The 13,878-nt window shown below is 34.3% G+C and overlaps 1 protein-coding gene across 7 annotated transcripts in view; it reads right to left on the minus strand.

Moving 5' to 3' along the window:
• SOX5 (SRY-box transcription factor 5) overlaps nt 1-13,878 on the minus strand; it is a 474,102-nt gene that overhangs the window by 364,140 nt on the left and 96,084 nt on the right. The gene's annotated exons all lie outside the window — the stretch shown is intronic.

Here is a 13,878-nt window from a genome sequence, read left to right on the forward strand (position 1 = left end):
GTTGGCAAACTTTACACTTCAAAACAACAACAAAATGAGCCTCTCAGCTCCCTGTAAAGGAAGGGGGTAGAAACAAAAAATATTTCAAAGCAAGAAAGCAAACAGACTGTGAGGACCAAAACTCAGACCAAAGGCATCTGCTCTCCCACTCACACTCCCTACAACCATACAGCCTTCTTACAATCTTACAGATTTTCCTAAGTGATGTTGCCATTTTAGCTTTGTTTTTCCCTAACTTCTGGCAATACCCATCACTGCAGGCAAGGCAGCAAAGCCACTTGCAGAATCCAAACCGGAAAACAGAAAAGCTGTTCTCTCTTTTCTTACTTGCCACTCTATTACTTATTTATTTTTTCCAAAGTAAAACACCTTCATTCTAACCCAAACAGTGGTCACTAACTTTCAGCTTATAACAATTATTTCATTAAAGGCAAAGAATACAGAAATGATTACAGTGTGCAAGGTGAAAAGATAGACTAGTCGACACACTGGTTAATTTTCCCCTGGGCTCTTACTTTTTTCAGAGAGGAATAATACTATAAAGTAGCCAATGTGTTCCTCCTTAAAAAAAAACCAGAGCAATCTTTGTTTTCACTCCTTTCTAGTATACCTCCTCCTCAATCCCACCCAATATGCTGGTTGCCAACAAAGCTTCCTGCTCAGTCTTGATAGAAAGAAAAAGAAAAGTAAGAAATAAATAGGAAAGAAAATAATAGGAAAGAACAAAATGTCTAATGCTATGCTGTCATTGATTTTTTTTTTTAAGATTTATTTTTATTTATTTCTCTCCTCTTCCCCTCCTCCCCCACCCCAGTTGTCTGTTCTCTGTGTCCATTTGCTGCGTGTTCTTCTTTGTCTGCTTCTGTTGTTGGCAGCGGCACGGGAATCTGTGTTTCTTTTTGTTGCGTCACCTTGTTGTGTCAGCTCTCCATGTGTGTGGCACCATTCCTGGGCATGCTAAACTTTCTTTTGCGCTGGGCGGCTCTCCTTACAGGGTGCACTCCTTGTGCATGGAGCTTCCCTATGCAGGAGATACCCCTGCTTGGCACGGCACTTCTTGCGCGCATCAGCACTGCACATGTGCCAGCTCCACATGGGTCAAGGAGGCCCGGGGTTTGAACTGCGGACCTCCCATGTGGTAGCTGGATGCCCTATCCATTGGGCCAAGTCTGCTTCCCTGATTTTTAATATATCTCTTAGAATACAAGAACTACTGAGATTCTTCATGAAGATACAACTTTTGCATTTCTACCCATGTACACAAAATACACGAAGGGTTTTGTGTCAAGAAAAAATCTATGTGTCTGAGTACAAAGAAAAGAACAAGAAATTCACCTGCATTCATGGGTCAACTGTGCCTTACAAATATTTCTTTCTTTGATTTACTATATTTTGCTTCATATACATAGTTGAAGTTCAAATCAGTTTTTAGATGTTACAGAGAAAATGAGATTCTATAGATAAATAATGGTTCCCATAACATTGATATGTAACGAGTCAAATATAGTCTATGACAAAAACATAAAAGTTCATTTACCAATAAATCTATATTGAGTTTGAAAATTCAATCTTATTCAACAAGTATTTCTTGACTGCTGACATTGTGCTTGGAGCAGGGAAATAAAGATTAACGAGGTTTCCCCGAAAGGCTCACAATCTCGTGAGGAGACATAACTGTGAGAAATATTAAAAAAAGAGATAAAAAAAAACAAATGGAAGTCAGGGAAGGGAGTAAATGCCTCTTCCTCAGTTGGTCAGGAAGCTCCAGAAAGCAGGGTATGTTCCAGTGGCAACTTACAGGATGGGGCTATTCAGACAATAACACAGCACAGTGTGAGCAAGCACCCGAGAAAAATATTGAGCGCCAAGAAATTGGGTGCAAGGTGGGAATTGAAAGATAAATTGCTAGATAATTGGTTGAATAAAGAGCCAGAAGGTAAGACTGAGAGCTGATGAAGACGTGTCCCTTTTATACCAAGACTGTACCTGGAACTGGGGCAGGAGGACGTGTGAGCCACGACCAAAAGACCCACGAGTCAGGGAAGCTGTCCCCAGCTCAAAAACCAATGCTTCCCCATTGCTTGCAGTAACTCTCTATCCTGGGCCCTGGGAGTCTCCACAGCCTGACCCCAGCCTCTTTATTTCCATCACGCAAGACTTGTGTCATGTCCAGAGATGATTATGGTTTGTTTATATTGACACTCAATCTGGAATATCCTTTCCAACATAGGATGTTGTGTGCCCCCACATCCTACACAACCTCAAGGACCCACCTCAAAAAAAACCCCTTTATATAGTCCTCTTTAGTCTCCACAGTGTTAATTCCCTTTCACCCTCTTTGGGCTCTCATGGTATTTTGCAGGTGTCTATTTCTGTGGTTCCATATTTACATGAGCACTTCCACCCATCAAATGAAGGCTCCTGAGGGAGGACTTTTGTAATATATTCTATTTAGTGACTATTCAACAAGTAGTTGGTGAATTGCACCAAGATAAAATAGTTAAGTAAGTTTTTATTTTTTCAAAGGGATCTTATAAATTTATGAAGGCTAAAGAAATGTTAAGAATCTGATATCAGGTTAACACATCAAAGATTAAGCCACACATGCAGTGTCATATCATTGCTTCTTTCATATTAGACATTATATGCGGTCACTGCTGCCTATGCCTAAAGTTGTAGTCATCTTCCTGAAGTTTTTTACTGCCTCAGAACGAAAGTGTCATCAAAGAATGATACAAGGTGATGTGGTAGAATAGAATACTTGATGCTAAAATAAAAATTACGGATGACTAAAAAGACAGAAAATGCTGAAGTAACGTTTATTCTCTTTGTATCAGATGTCTCTCAGTCAAGAGTAACAGTGGCACTCCTTTGAATCAAGTGCAATGGAGAAATATTACAAGCACTTGTAAGGTCTACAACACGCAGGCTGTCAGTACCCTAGCACTGCTTTTATTATAATCCTGTGAGGATAAATGAATATTGGCTGAAAAGTAAACTATAAAGGAAAGAAATTCTGGGAAAAGTGGACCACAGGAATTTACAGAATGCTTATAGAAGGAAATGAATATTCAAATATTTCAATAATTGTTAATGACTTCGGGCCACTGAGTAACTGAATCTTCAATGCAGTCAGCATTTTCAACCTAACAAAAGCTTAGTTAAGCTCATATGTTTAAAACCATATAGTTTTATTTTTAACTTGTTTTTTTATTGAGTCATTAAATAAGTTGATAGAAAAACCAAACAAGCCATGGTATATTTTTGATGTATCATGCCAATAAGCTATCACAACAATATCAATATCAATATCATGTTTCCCTATTATAGCTCAAGTCATAATTATGACCATACATACATGAACACAATGCTTTGGCTTTCTATTACAGGTAAAATTCAATGGAATTTCTCTTGCACACTAAAAATGCACATAGTGCCTTGATAATTCTGTATGTCTTACATCTGAATTAATTCACTGAATAGATTTCATTTTTAGTGGTGAGCAAGTGGAACATTGGTGTGATTCTTAACGTCTCGCTAATATTCAGATTACAGTAAAGAGGTTCATAGTTGCTCTCTGATATCATCTTCTATAACACTCCTCTCGTATTCAATGAGAAAAACTCCACGAATGCAATTTCTGAATATAACTGGTAATTTAGAGGATAGGTGCCAGAAAAAGTATTTTCCTTTGAAAATTCTATCTCAAAGTCCAGTTCAATTTGAAGATGAATAGTAAATGTTAATGAATAGTAATCTATACATAGGAAAAATTAGTATTACAGTGCTGTATTTTTTAATTTTGAGAGGTTTATAATAACATCACATTGTTTCAAACAGAATGCTCTATATACCATAAATGACCTTACCAAAAGATATATTTGAAATCCAATAACATTTTTAAGGAAGTGATGTAAAACTTAATTGTTCATACTGGTTTTCCTGTAAATAAATAAACAAACTGATCTGGGAAACAAAATGGCAAATTTATAATTGTGTATGTTACTCTGACAATATTACAGGCAACATAATATTTTAGTTCATTTAATTTTCACAACAAACTGTGGACTGATAATTAGGATATTTTACAAGGGTTTATAGTATGGGCACCAACCAATTAGAATGGGTACCAGCTACAATCATACAAGGTACAGCAGCTGAGTATTAGCCGTGAAGGCAAGTTCCATTTCCAATATTATATTGATGAGGACACAGGTTCAGTGAGGGTAAGTAACATGCCAGAGTTTTCTATCTCCATAATCAATGTGATCTTTCTGTGGTATCAGGATAACTTCATATTTTAATTAACGACTGAAACTCTGATTTATATACTATGATATCATTGTATTATTGAATTTGGTTGAATCTGAATTGGTATGCCTTATCCTTACACCTACACACTCTTGTTTATTATAGCTTTCCCCACATTTATTTGATGAGAGGCACTTTTTTTCTTATAGCACCTATTAAAATTTTTCTTAGTAAATAAGTTAGGGGAAAGCTATATTAAACAAGTTTCTTAATTTTCTTTTATATGTAGGACTTCTCAGAGCCTATCGTAGATGCACTAGGAGAAGGGGGAAAAAGTAAGCTGCATTTTTTAGGCAAAGGATCATCCACATGGGAAGATAAAATATTACAAAGATAAAAAGTCTTATTAATGTACAGTTTAATCTACTGTAATCAATGTTTCAGTGAGGAAAATCGACTTTATAGATTATGGTTAGGATATTAAAAATTCTACATTTTTGTTTCCCACCCCATTTTGTTTCTTTGTTTCAAAGCATTACTACATCTACTGTTGTCCCACCAAATAAAGCACCAACTTAATATACTGGAGTGTGTGTTTTTTTTTTGGTAATGGTGCCAAGTAGTGTATCTGTAAGGTGGCCCATGAGTTCTGCTTGTCAGGTTATTAATGGTCAACTCAGAAGAAAAAACTTGCAGAAAGCACAACTCTCAAAAACTTGGATTGCCTAGTTCACCAATTTCACAAGAGAGTGAAATAACAAGCACCCTTTTCTGAAAAGAATTTGGAATGTATATGCTTTAGTTAATAGGATAAGGAATTCTTTGTGGCATGCCAGAAAAACCTTAGCAATTTTTATCAATCATCTTCAGTATGAAAAATTAAAACAAAAATAAAAAGATCTAGTTAATACAAATAAACAAAAATTAAATCATTCACAATTAATCTGATCTGAGAACTTGATTTTTAAAAGAACATCCCCTGCTTAGTTTTTCCAAAAGAATTGTCATCTGGATTATATTTATCAACTTTATCATAAATTCTTCTCACTATAATCAGCAAACCATTCTTTTTCATGCCCCTGATCATTATTAGCAACATTTTGAACTTGTCTAAAATAAAGCATATGAACTCTTTTAGGGATCTCTCTGTTTTCTGATAAATTCTATTTCTTACAGAAACTAGGGTTATTTTTTCCCCTGGAAGAATATCACTTCTATGAAGAATTCATGGTATTTTACTAAAGCCACTCCCTCTCACTTTTCAGCACGTTCTCTATTTGTCTGCAAATTGACAACTCTACCCCGCTATTCATTCTCACTTCATAGCCCACAAGACCCATATTTTCCAACAGTATACTTTTTAAAATTAGATAGTTAACCTTGTTAAAAGATGATCACTACAAATATTCTTACTTTTCTGTTTTACCTCATCATCTATAAAACATCTACAAATCACTCTCCAGCACAACTTAATGACAACTTATACTATCTAGATTTGGTTGCAAAGGGGAAAAATATGATGTTAAAATTAATCTGTAACAAAAGGCAAAATATTCCTCTGCTTGACTTCACTTTGCCTTCAAGAACCATTGGTAGCCTGCTACAAGCAGCTTATACTTGAAAGGTCCTGAGTCAAACAAAACTATCTTTCTGTGTGTTGGTATCAATAGTCCTATATAATGTGGAGATCTTCACAAAGTTACAAAGATGCTCACCTTGAAATTCATTTGTCTCCAAAAGTGCATTACATTTTCCCTAACTCAAAAGGTTTTATATCCAAAATCTCCCAAGAAATAGGTGGGAAGATCAAGGAGTATCAGGAGAGGATGTAACCAGGGTATCTAACAGTCACGAAGCTCCCCAGTGAAAATCCACTGGGCAGATGAGGAAGGACACTGGGTTGTAGCATGGCTACCACAAGAAATATGGGAAGAAAACCTGGAAGGAAGCCAGATCAGCCCAAAATTAAATACAAGAGTAAAAGCCAAGAATTCTGAGTAGGGCCAAGCACCAGGAAAAACACAAGACCTATAGTGACTCAAAGCAGCCAGGAAAATCAGCATCTTACGGATTCAATAGCTATTAGCTGAAGGCCCTTCTGGGACAGAAACGTGGATTTTCCTTTTTGGCCAGTGGAGCTCAGCACTCCTGTGTGGCCAAGGCATTTTATGGAACTCAACAAGTCACACGTTAACTGAAATTTAAAATTAAATCCCAACAAACTGATACTGGGAAGATTTCTACCTTTAATATCCTAATTAGATATCTGCATTTCCTAACCACATCTATAAAAATATACTTTTATGCATTTTTATGTATCTCTAACTCAAAATGGCTAAAGTATAGGAAAAAATATATATTTGCTTATTATCAAACAATGTGGACACTTTCCTTTAATTCCTCAATATTAAGTCCATTTGCAAGATAGTCATTTATGAATAAGGAAATCAATGTTGGTTGTTCTTGGATACAGTAGGACAGATAGTACATTTATCTAATTTGCTTTTATTAAAAAAAGGTAGTATCCTCCTGACAATGATCTCTAAGCATCCTAGGTCTTTTAGCTAATTAAAGTAGTTAGTAATAACCAGGAAGGAAAAAATTTGGACTCTTAAAAATCAGGAACCAAATAAAAGATTCTCTACAGCTATTGTCTTAATTTCTACTACTCCTACTACTATACTAAAATTACCAATTCATAATTTTTACTAACTTATGTCAAATGAATATAATTATTAAATAATTATATTATATAATTATTAAAATAGTAGCTAAATGGGAATTATAATAAATGAATTGATTTTTATAGTCATTTAAAAAATCTGCCATCTAAAAAAATAAAAACACAGAAAAGCTCAACATAAAATAGTAGCAATGTTTCAAGCAGATGAAATTCAGTGAAACAATCAGCAGAGAATTTTGTATTCTGTGGCAGAGCTCTTTATATAACAATGCCCTATTTTCCCTAAGATATGGATTGGTTCCATATTAAAATATGTAAAACCATTTCACTATTAAACTTTCTTATATTGTAGAAACATGCCAAGTTATATATAAATTATATATATGGCCATGATATAAACTAAAAAGAAAACAAAAACAAAACTATCAGGTAAGAAAGTATCAAAAAAGCTAATGTCACTTCATTTTTCTCTAACCTTTATTTTTTTTTCCTTAATAAAAATGTTTAAGTTCTGTACTGGAAGCTGAACAATATCTGACAGCCAACTGAATATAGGGGGCTTCAAAGTATGACTTGAAGTTTACACATCATGGGACTGGCCGTTATTTGAACATTTCAAAATACATATTCAATAAAGGAATTGTGAACGTGAACCATTTAGCTGTTTAAGTAAGCCTATTGTGAAAGAAAAAAAAAAGAAAAAGCTTCCCTAAAAAAGGCAAATTTCAATTAGTCACAAATAAGGTCACACCAAAGAATATAATTAAATAGCATATATCAGTATAACCTGTACTTGTTCAATGTAATAGTTTTTAAATTTTTTTATGAACATACATGATTTTACCTGAGGATATCTAAAATCTTTGAAAATAATTTTTTGAACTACATTTTTTGAGTCCTAACATAACCTGACAGCATGTATTCAATCAACAGAAAATGCTATATTTAGAAATTTTGTAGTTTAAAAAAATTGAAGTTTTATCAGGCTCCATCAGTGAGCAGGATAATAACATTTTAATCAAGTTAAATCATTCTTTAGTGCTGCCATTTAGTAAAAGGGGACAATCAGCAGGCTGCTCAAAACCAAAGCTTCCCTAGAATTTCTCCACTCATCCTTATTCTGACCACACAATCTCTCTTTTCAATTCAAACATCATTCTGGAGCTCCTTTTCCCACCCCTCACAAACCCTAGTGGAATGAAGGGCATTAAAAGTAAGTAAACAACCAATAAATGTAACTATGTTACTGAGTCATGTGGGGAAGAGAGGGACACACAGAGAAAATGGCTAAATTGTTCACATTGGTAAAGCAGACTTTGTTCCATAAACTTTCCAAGAACAAGGTAGAATGCTTCATTTTTAATTCATTCAAACCCATTTAAAAGGTACCTGAATACAGCAATTTGGCTAGGTTATTTTTTGCTCTCCAAAAATACCATTTTTATTAACACACCAAGGAAAAATTAAAATATGCTTAGTTGATATTCTGAGTTATGTTTGAAGATTAGAGGCAAGTAACCCATGAAAGAAAGCTCTGTGGCCATTTATAGGGGAAAGAGGATGACAGTTGAAGGAAATCTGCAACATAGGATCATGGCATAATTACATCAAAGAAATATTATGGGGCTGTAGGTTCTTCAGTGTGAAGGTAATGATATAACCAGGGCTTTGCACAGCTGAAAATCTGATAATATGGAGAGCATTTATTAGCTACTTACAATGTCAAAACCATAGGTCTGAGTTGTCCATGAGTCATCTCTTTTAATCCTCAAAACAATACAATCCTATGAGGTGGGTCAAGTTATTCTCTCCACTAACAAATGAGGAAACTGACGCAGGCACAAAGAGGCTAAACAACTTATCTAAGGGACCCATCTTGTCTGTGATGGAACCAGGCTTATAAACCAGGAAATCTTACTCTGGGGCCCCACTCCTGACCCACACTCCTGGGAACATGCAAACATTCATCACCTTCCTCAAAAGGGCTCTCCCTAACACACAGACCAGGACCAAGTCCCCTTTTGTTATCCCATAATACCTTGTACTGCCCACCCACAATGCTTGCCTTTATTTACTTCAATGGTTGTTCCATGTCTGTTTCCCTAAACAGACTATAAGGTAATGAGGACAAGAACTACACATCTTTCTCATTACTGAAGATCAGGCAGTAAGCAGAGTCTACCATGTGCAAGGTATTCAATAAACACTTGATGAATGAATGCAAACACATTTTATTGCTGCTTTAATAACCTGTTCTAACTCCCAAGTGCCATTCATAAATTTATATTAGTAACTGCAAATAATGCCTAGTCACATCAATAACAATATATAGTACAATAATTATGATAGCTAAAATTTATTCACTGATTACTATATTCTAGGTAAAATGCTAAGCATTTTAAAAACATTGGTTTACCTAACAGCCACAAAACAAAATACAAAATAAATTTTGCAAAAGAGGAAAATAAAATTCAGAGAGCCGTATATCACACAGCTTGTAAAAGGAAGAGTCAGGACATGAATAAAGGCAACCAACCCTAGAGCCTATCCTGTGCAGTAAATCTAATTAGGGGCAATTTCCAAACTGATAAAATTTTTTGTTTTGAGAGGCATGTTACTGAAACAATGAGAGTAGAGATTTGGAAAACAGTGGAAATAGAAAGGGTATCCACTCCATAGCTTCTTGACATGTATTTATTACATCTTAGAGTACTAAAGTTAAAACAGAGAAGCTTTCCTTGCCTTTATATTTCTTCCAAGATCTACCAAATATTTCAGAAACATTAAATAACCTTATTTCTGATTTTCAAATTATAAGAATGGTAAATAAAATAGCAAAAGTATTGATTCTGTTTAGACTGAAGTAGTTGGCATTTAGAACTTTTTTTTATACAGAGTGAGCATTGTAGTGCTAACTCCAATTGAACAAAAGTATGGTTTTTAATGCCACTCTAATACATAGACTTTGTAACCAATGTTCTTAAATTATTACCTGCAAAAATTTACTTGGATATCTATGGTTATCTTCAGTGTAGATTTTATGGAGAAACTGTAATGGTGTCTTGGGTTTAGGAAGTCCTATTTTCTCAACTAGAATGAAACAACTTTATGTAAGACAAATCACTATAGGTTAGATAGTTTTATAATCACCTATTAAATCTTTTAAATGTCCATGCTGAAAAGAAGAATTAGGAGGAGAAAGAAGAGGAGGAGGAAAGAAGGAAGAAGAAGGAGATGAAGGAAAAGAAGAGAAAGAGGGGGAGAAAAGGAAAAAAAAAAGACTCCATGAATTTAGTATGCCATATCTGAATAAGTGTAACAATTTTTAGGTGATCAGATTGATTGTGACTATAGAAAATGTAAAATCAAAACTCTTTTGGGCTGATGACTTAGATTTGACATCATGATCCTTAAATAACTAAAATGTCAGAAAGAGCAGTTCTAAAATAACTGCCAAAATCAAAACAGTCAGTTTTGAAGGTAAGCTTTGGTTTGCAAATGGAAAATAGTGGTACTTTTAAATGAAATTCTCCTATTTATAAAGTGATAAACTGTAAAATACATTTTTATGCCTCACTCTTTCCTGCATCCACCCCATCCCTCACCTTCTTTATTCACATGTGTACCTTTCTTCCTGCCAAACAAATTATTCATATAGTAAGTGTTCACTAAATATTTGTAAATGAATAAATCAAGATGGGAATATTTCAATGACAACATCACTTCAAATGCAGATGAACTACAAAATCAAATGGACACATATAAGATTATTTATCTGCTAGTTCAATTCATTTAGTTAACTTGGGATGACTCTTGCAGTCAATTCAACCAGGAGGGCCCAATAAGATGCAGTATTGGTTAAATTATGCAGAAACTGCACATACTTATCAGATGAAAATAACTCGTGCTAGGTTGTACTGTATCAAATTCTAGGGTCTCACTGGGATGGTCTTCAGGTACTTGTGCAATCCAAAAGTGTTTTGTAAGGAAAATCCTTGCTTTGTCTCTCCATACTACTAAATCTAGAGTCAATTTTAGGACAGAGGTGGGACTGCCCTCCATCTAGGCAAGAAGGCAACTCAGTTCAGAACTGACTGCTCCTCATCTCTTAGTAGCAGCTTGGATGTAACAACTGTCATTAAATTAAGGCTATAGTTTAAGGACCATGTGAGACTTACCTGAGATATCTGCCTGTATCCTCTCACCAGGGAATCTACATACCTGGGAAACACTAGCTTGATATTTTCTAGAAATACCTTCCTTCTCCTAGTGAGTTAACATTCAGTATTCCTTCTCTTATCTCATCTCTGCTAAGAAGGGCAATGGGAAGAACACCTCGGAATCTTCTGTCCTACTTACACTGAAGACAATTTAAGAATTCATAAGATAAATTATTCTCATGAGTATGGCTCCCCAAAACAATTGTGATTACAGATAAAATGGTGAGCTTGTTTTATCAGCAAAAGATAACCATAATCTCATACAGCTTCCAGTAACTCAGTTACCTTTCTTCAAGGTTTTAGAAATAATTATTCCCCCACACACCTATACATATATAATATACCTAGCATGCATAATTTATGTATAATATATTTTAAAATACGTATTTGTATAGTTTGACATATGATATACTTATAAAACATAGCGTGTACTATGTGTGCATTATATGTAATATATAAGTGATTTTGTGGTGTGAATATATATTTCATAAGTATGTTAAGGTATATATGAACTCTTATTTGAAGCTGGAAATTATTATTATTATTATTGGTGAGTTTAGGTAACTTGGAAAGACGACACAGTTTATAAATGACAGAGTTGTAACATAAACTTAAGCAGTTTGACTCCAAAGCCACCCATAACCACAGTTTTTTGGCCTCTCCTAAGTAAGGAATCAAGAAATCAAAGAAAGTACCAGAAACCTCAGCCTTATCTACATATGGAATAACACTTAAAAGATCAAAAATCAATACTTAAAACAGAGATCTATGGATGAATTCACATATACACTAAAGCATATCAATCTAATAATAAATGTTAAAAGTCCAGTGGACTAAAACTATGAAGCTCATTTCAATTTCCAAATGTCTTACTGACTCATGAACCTACAGTCTTTTATTTATTATATCAAATAAAATGTAATATTTTATTATTATCCCTGATAGAGTTTTCTACTCAGAATTTCAAATACCTCCTCCTGCTACTCAATAAAATCATTAAGTCATGGCTACAAGTTAGATCAAAGGATTACTGTGAAATTAATTACATGTTTACTTGACAATTCATCACAAGGTTTTCCATATTAATTTCCCCATATAAGATGTGAATACTGACATAAACTTAAAAATTACTATAGTCTAAAGAGGCTTCCTATCCACTAAAATAGCAAAAACTGATCAGATAAACTTTCTGAACAAAGATATTGCCTGTCTGTAAATATATTTAAATAGATGGCTCACTGCACAGGACTTGAAAAACAGATATTTGAGAAATTTTATAGAGGCATACTCCTCTCAGTATGGAATTTTCCATCTATAATGTAAACTGGAAATTGGTATCTCTCAAACAGTTTCAACTAGCCTTTACCAAGAAATCCTTTATATAGTGACAAGGTAAGTATGGACATCCATTACACTTGATCTTGTGCCTTGAATGAATTAAGTCACTCAGAGAAGAGAAACTAAAAGTAAGCATCACAGTCAATTGTATGTCATGTATAGTGCCTGCATTTTTAATATTTAGTCAGTTTAGTCAGTAACTAAAACATCCTGGCAGAATATTTAAAACATATTTGATGAATGAATGAAGAAATTTCCTTCACTAATAAATAACAGATTACTAAATTCTGGAAGTGCTTTACTATCTAAATCAACATTACAATGTGCTGATTAACAGTGATGATTTTGGAGCCATACTATGTGGATTTGTCTCCCAGTTCTGCCACTTACTACCTGTGAGAAATTAAGCAACTCTCCCTTTCTTCCTAGGTTTCATTTTCTCATTTGTGAAATAGAGATAAAAATAAAAAATAAAACTCTTGTGAGGATAGAGCAAACCAATGCATGAAACCACATTTAACAGGGTCTGGCACATAGTAGGTCTATGCTGAATCTACCTCTTTCCTTCTATTTATCTCTATAAACATATCTCTGTATAAAGTCTGGATCATATCTGTTGGGACGCCAAGGCTGAAGATAATACCACCCAACCACAAACATTTTAAAAATCAAGTGAAGAATTTACAGATACACATGGTAGCATTTGAAAAAGTAAATAATTGAAACACAATCTCTAAAATAATGTATACAATCCCTAAGTGAATATTTTCCTCTCGATTGTTGTGGCATGGAAGTTGGAGAACCTGTAGGATAAATGATATAAACATCTGTGCAATTCAGTGTTACCACTAGAGGTTTTTAAAAAGTGTCAGAACTTCACCTTCTTATAGAAGAAAGTTTGAAAGGAAGACAGTTCATAAAACCTATGTCTTTCAATCGCATTCTACCCTACTGAGCTGTGAAGTACTAGAATTTAGGTGCAGTTAGGGACTTTAATTTTCCTCCTTTAACAGAAATGTATATAGCAGTACTGTCCAATAGAAATATATTATGAGCCACAAATGCAAGTCACATGGGTAATCTTAAATGTTCTTGTTGCCACATTAAAAAAGTAAAAGAAACAGGTGAAAATAATTTTAAGAATATATTTTATTTAACCTAATGTATCCAAAATATTATCATTTCAACAGGGAGCAAATATTTTTAAAAATTAGCAAGATATTTTAATCTTTTTTCTGAAGTATGTCTTCAAAATACCCAGTGTATAATTTGTCCTTATAGCACAGTACTTTGGTCTATCTACAGTTCAAGTGCTCAATGACACGTGGCTGGTGGCTACCGTAGTGAACAGTGTGGCTATAGAGGGATTCCGAGGGCATTTATCTA

The sequence above is a fragment of the Dasypus novemcinctus genome, chromosome 20 (genome assembly GCF_030445035.2).
Source record: "Dasypus novemcinctus isolate mDasNov1 chromosome 20, mDasNov1.1.hap2, whole genome shotgun sequence".
In the NCBI taxonomy this organism is placed as follows: Eukaryota; Metazoa; Chordata; class Mammalia; order Cingulata; family Dasypodidae; genus Dasypus; species Dasypus novemcinctus.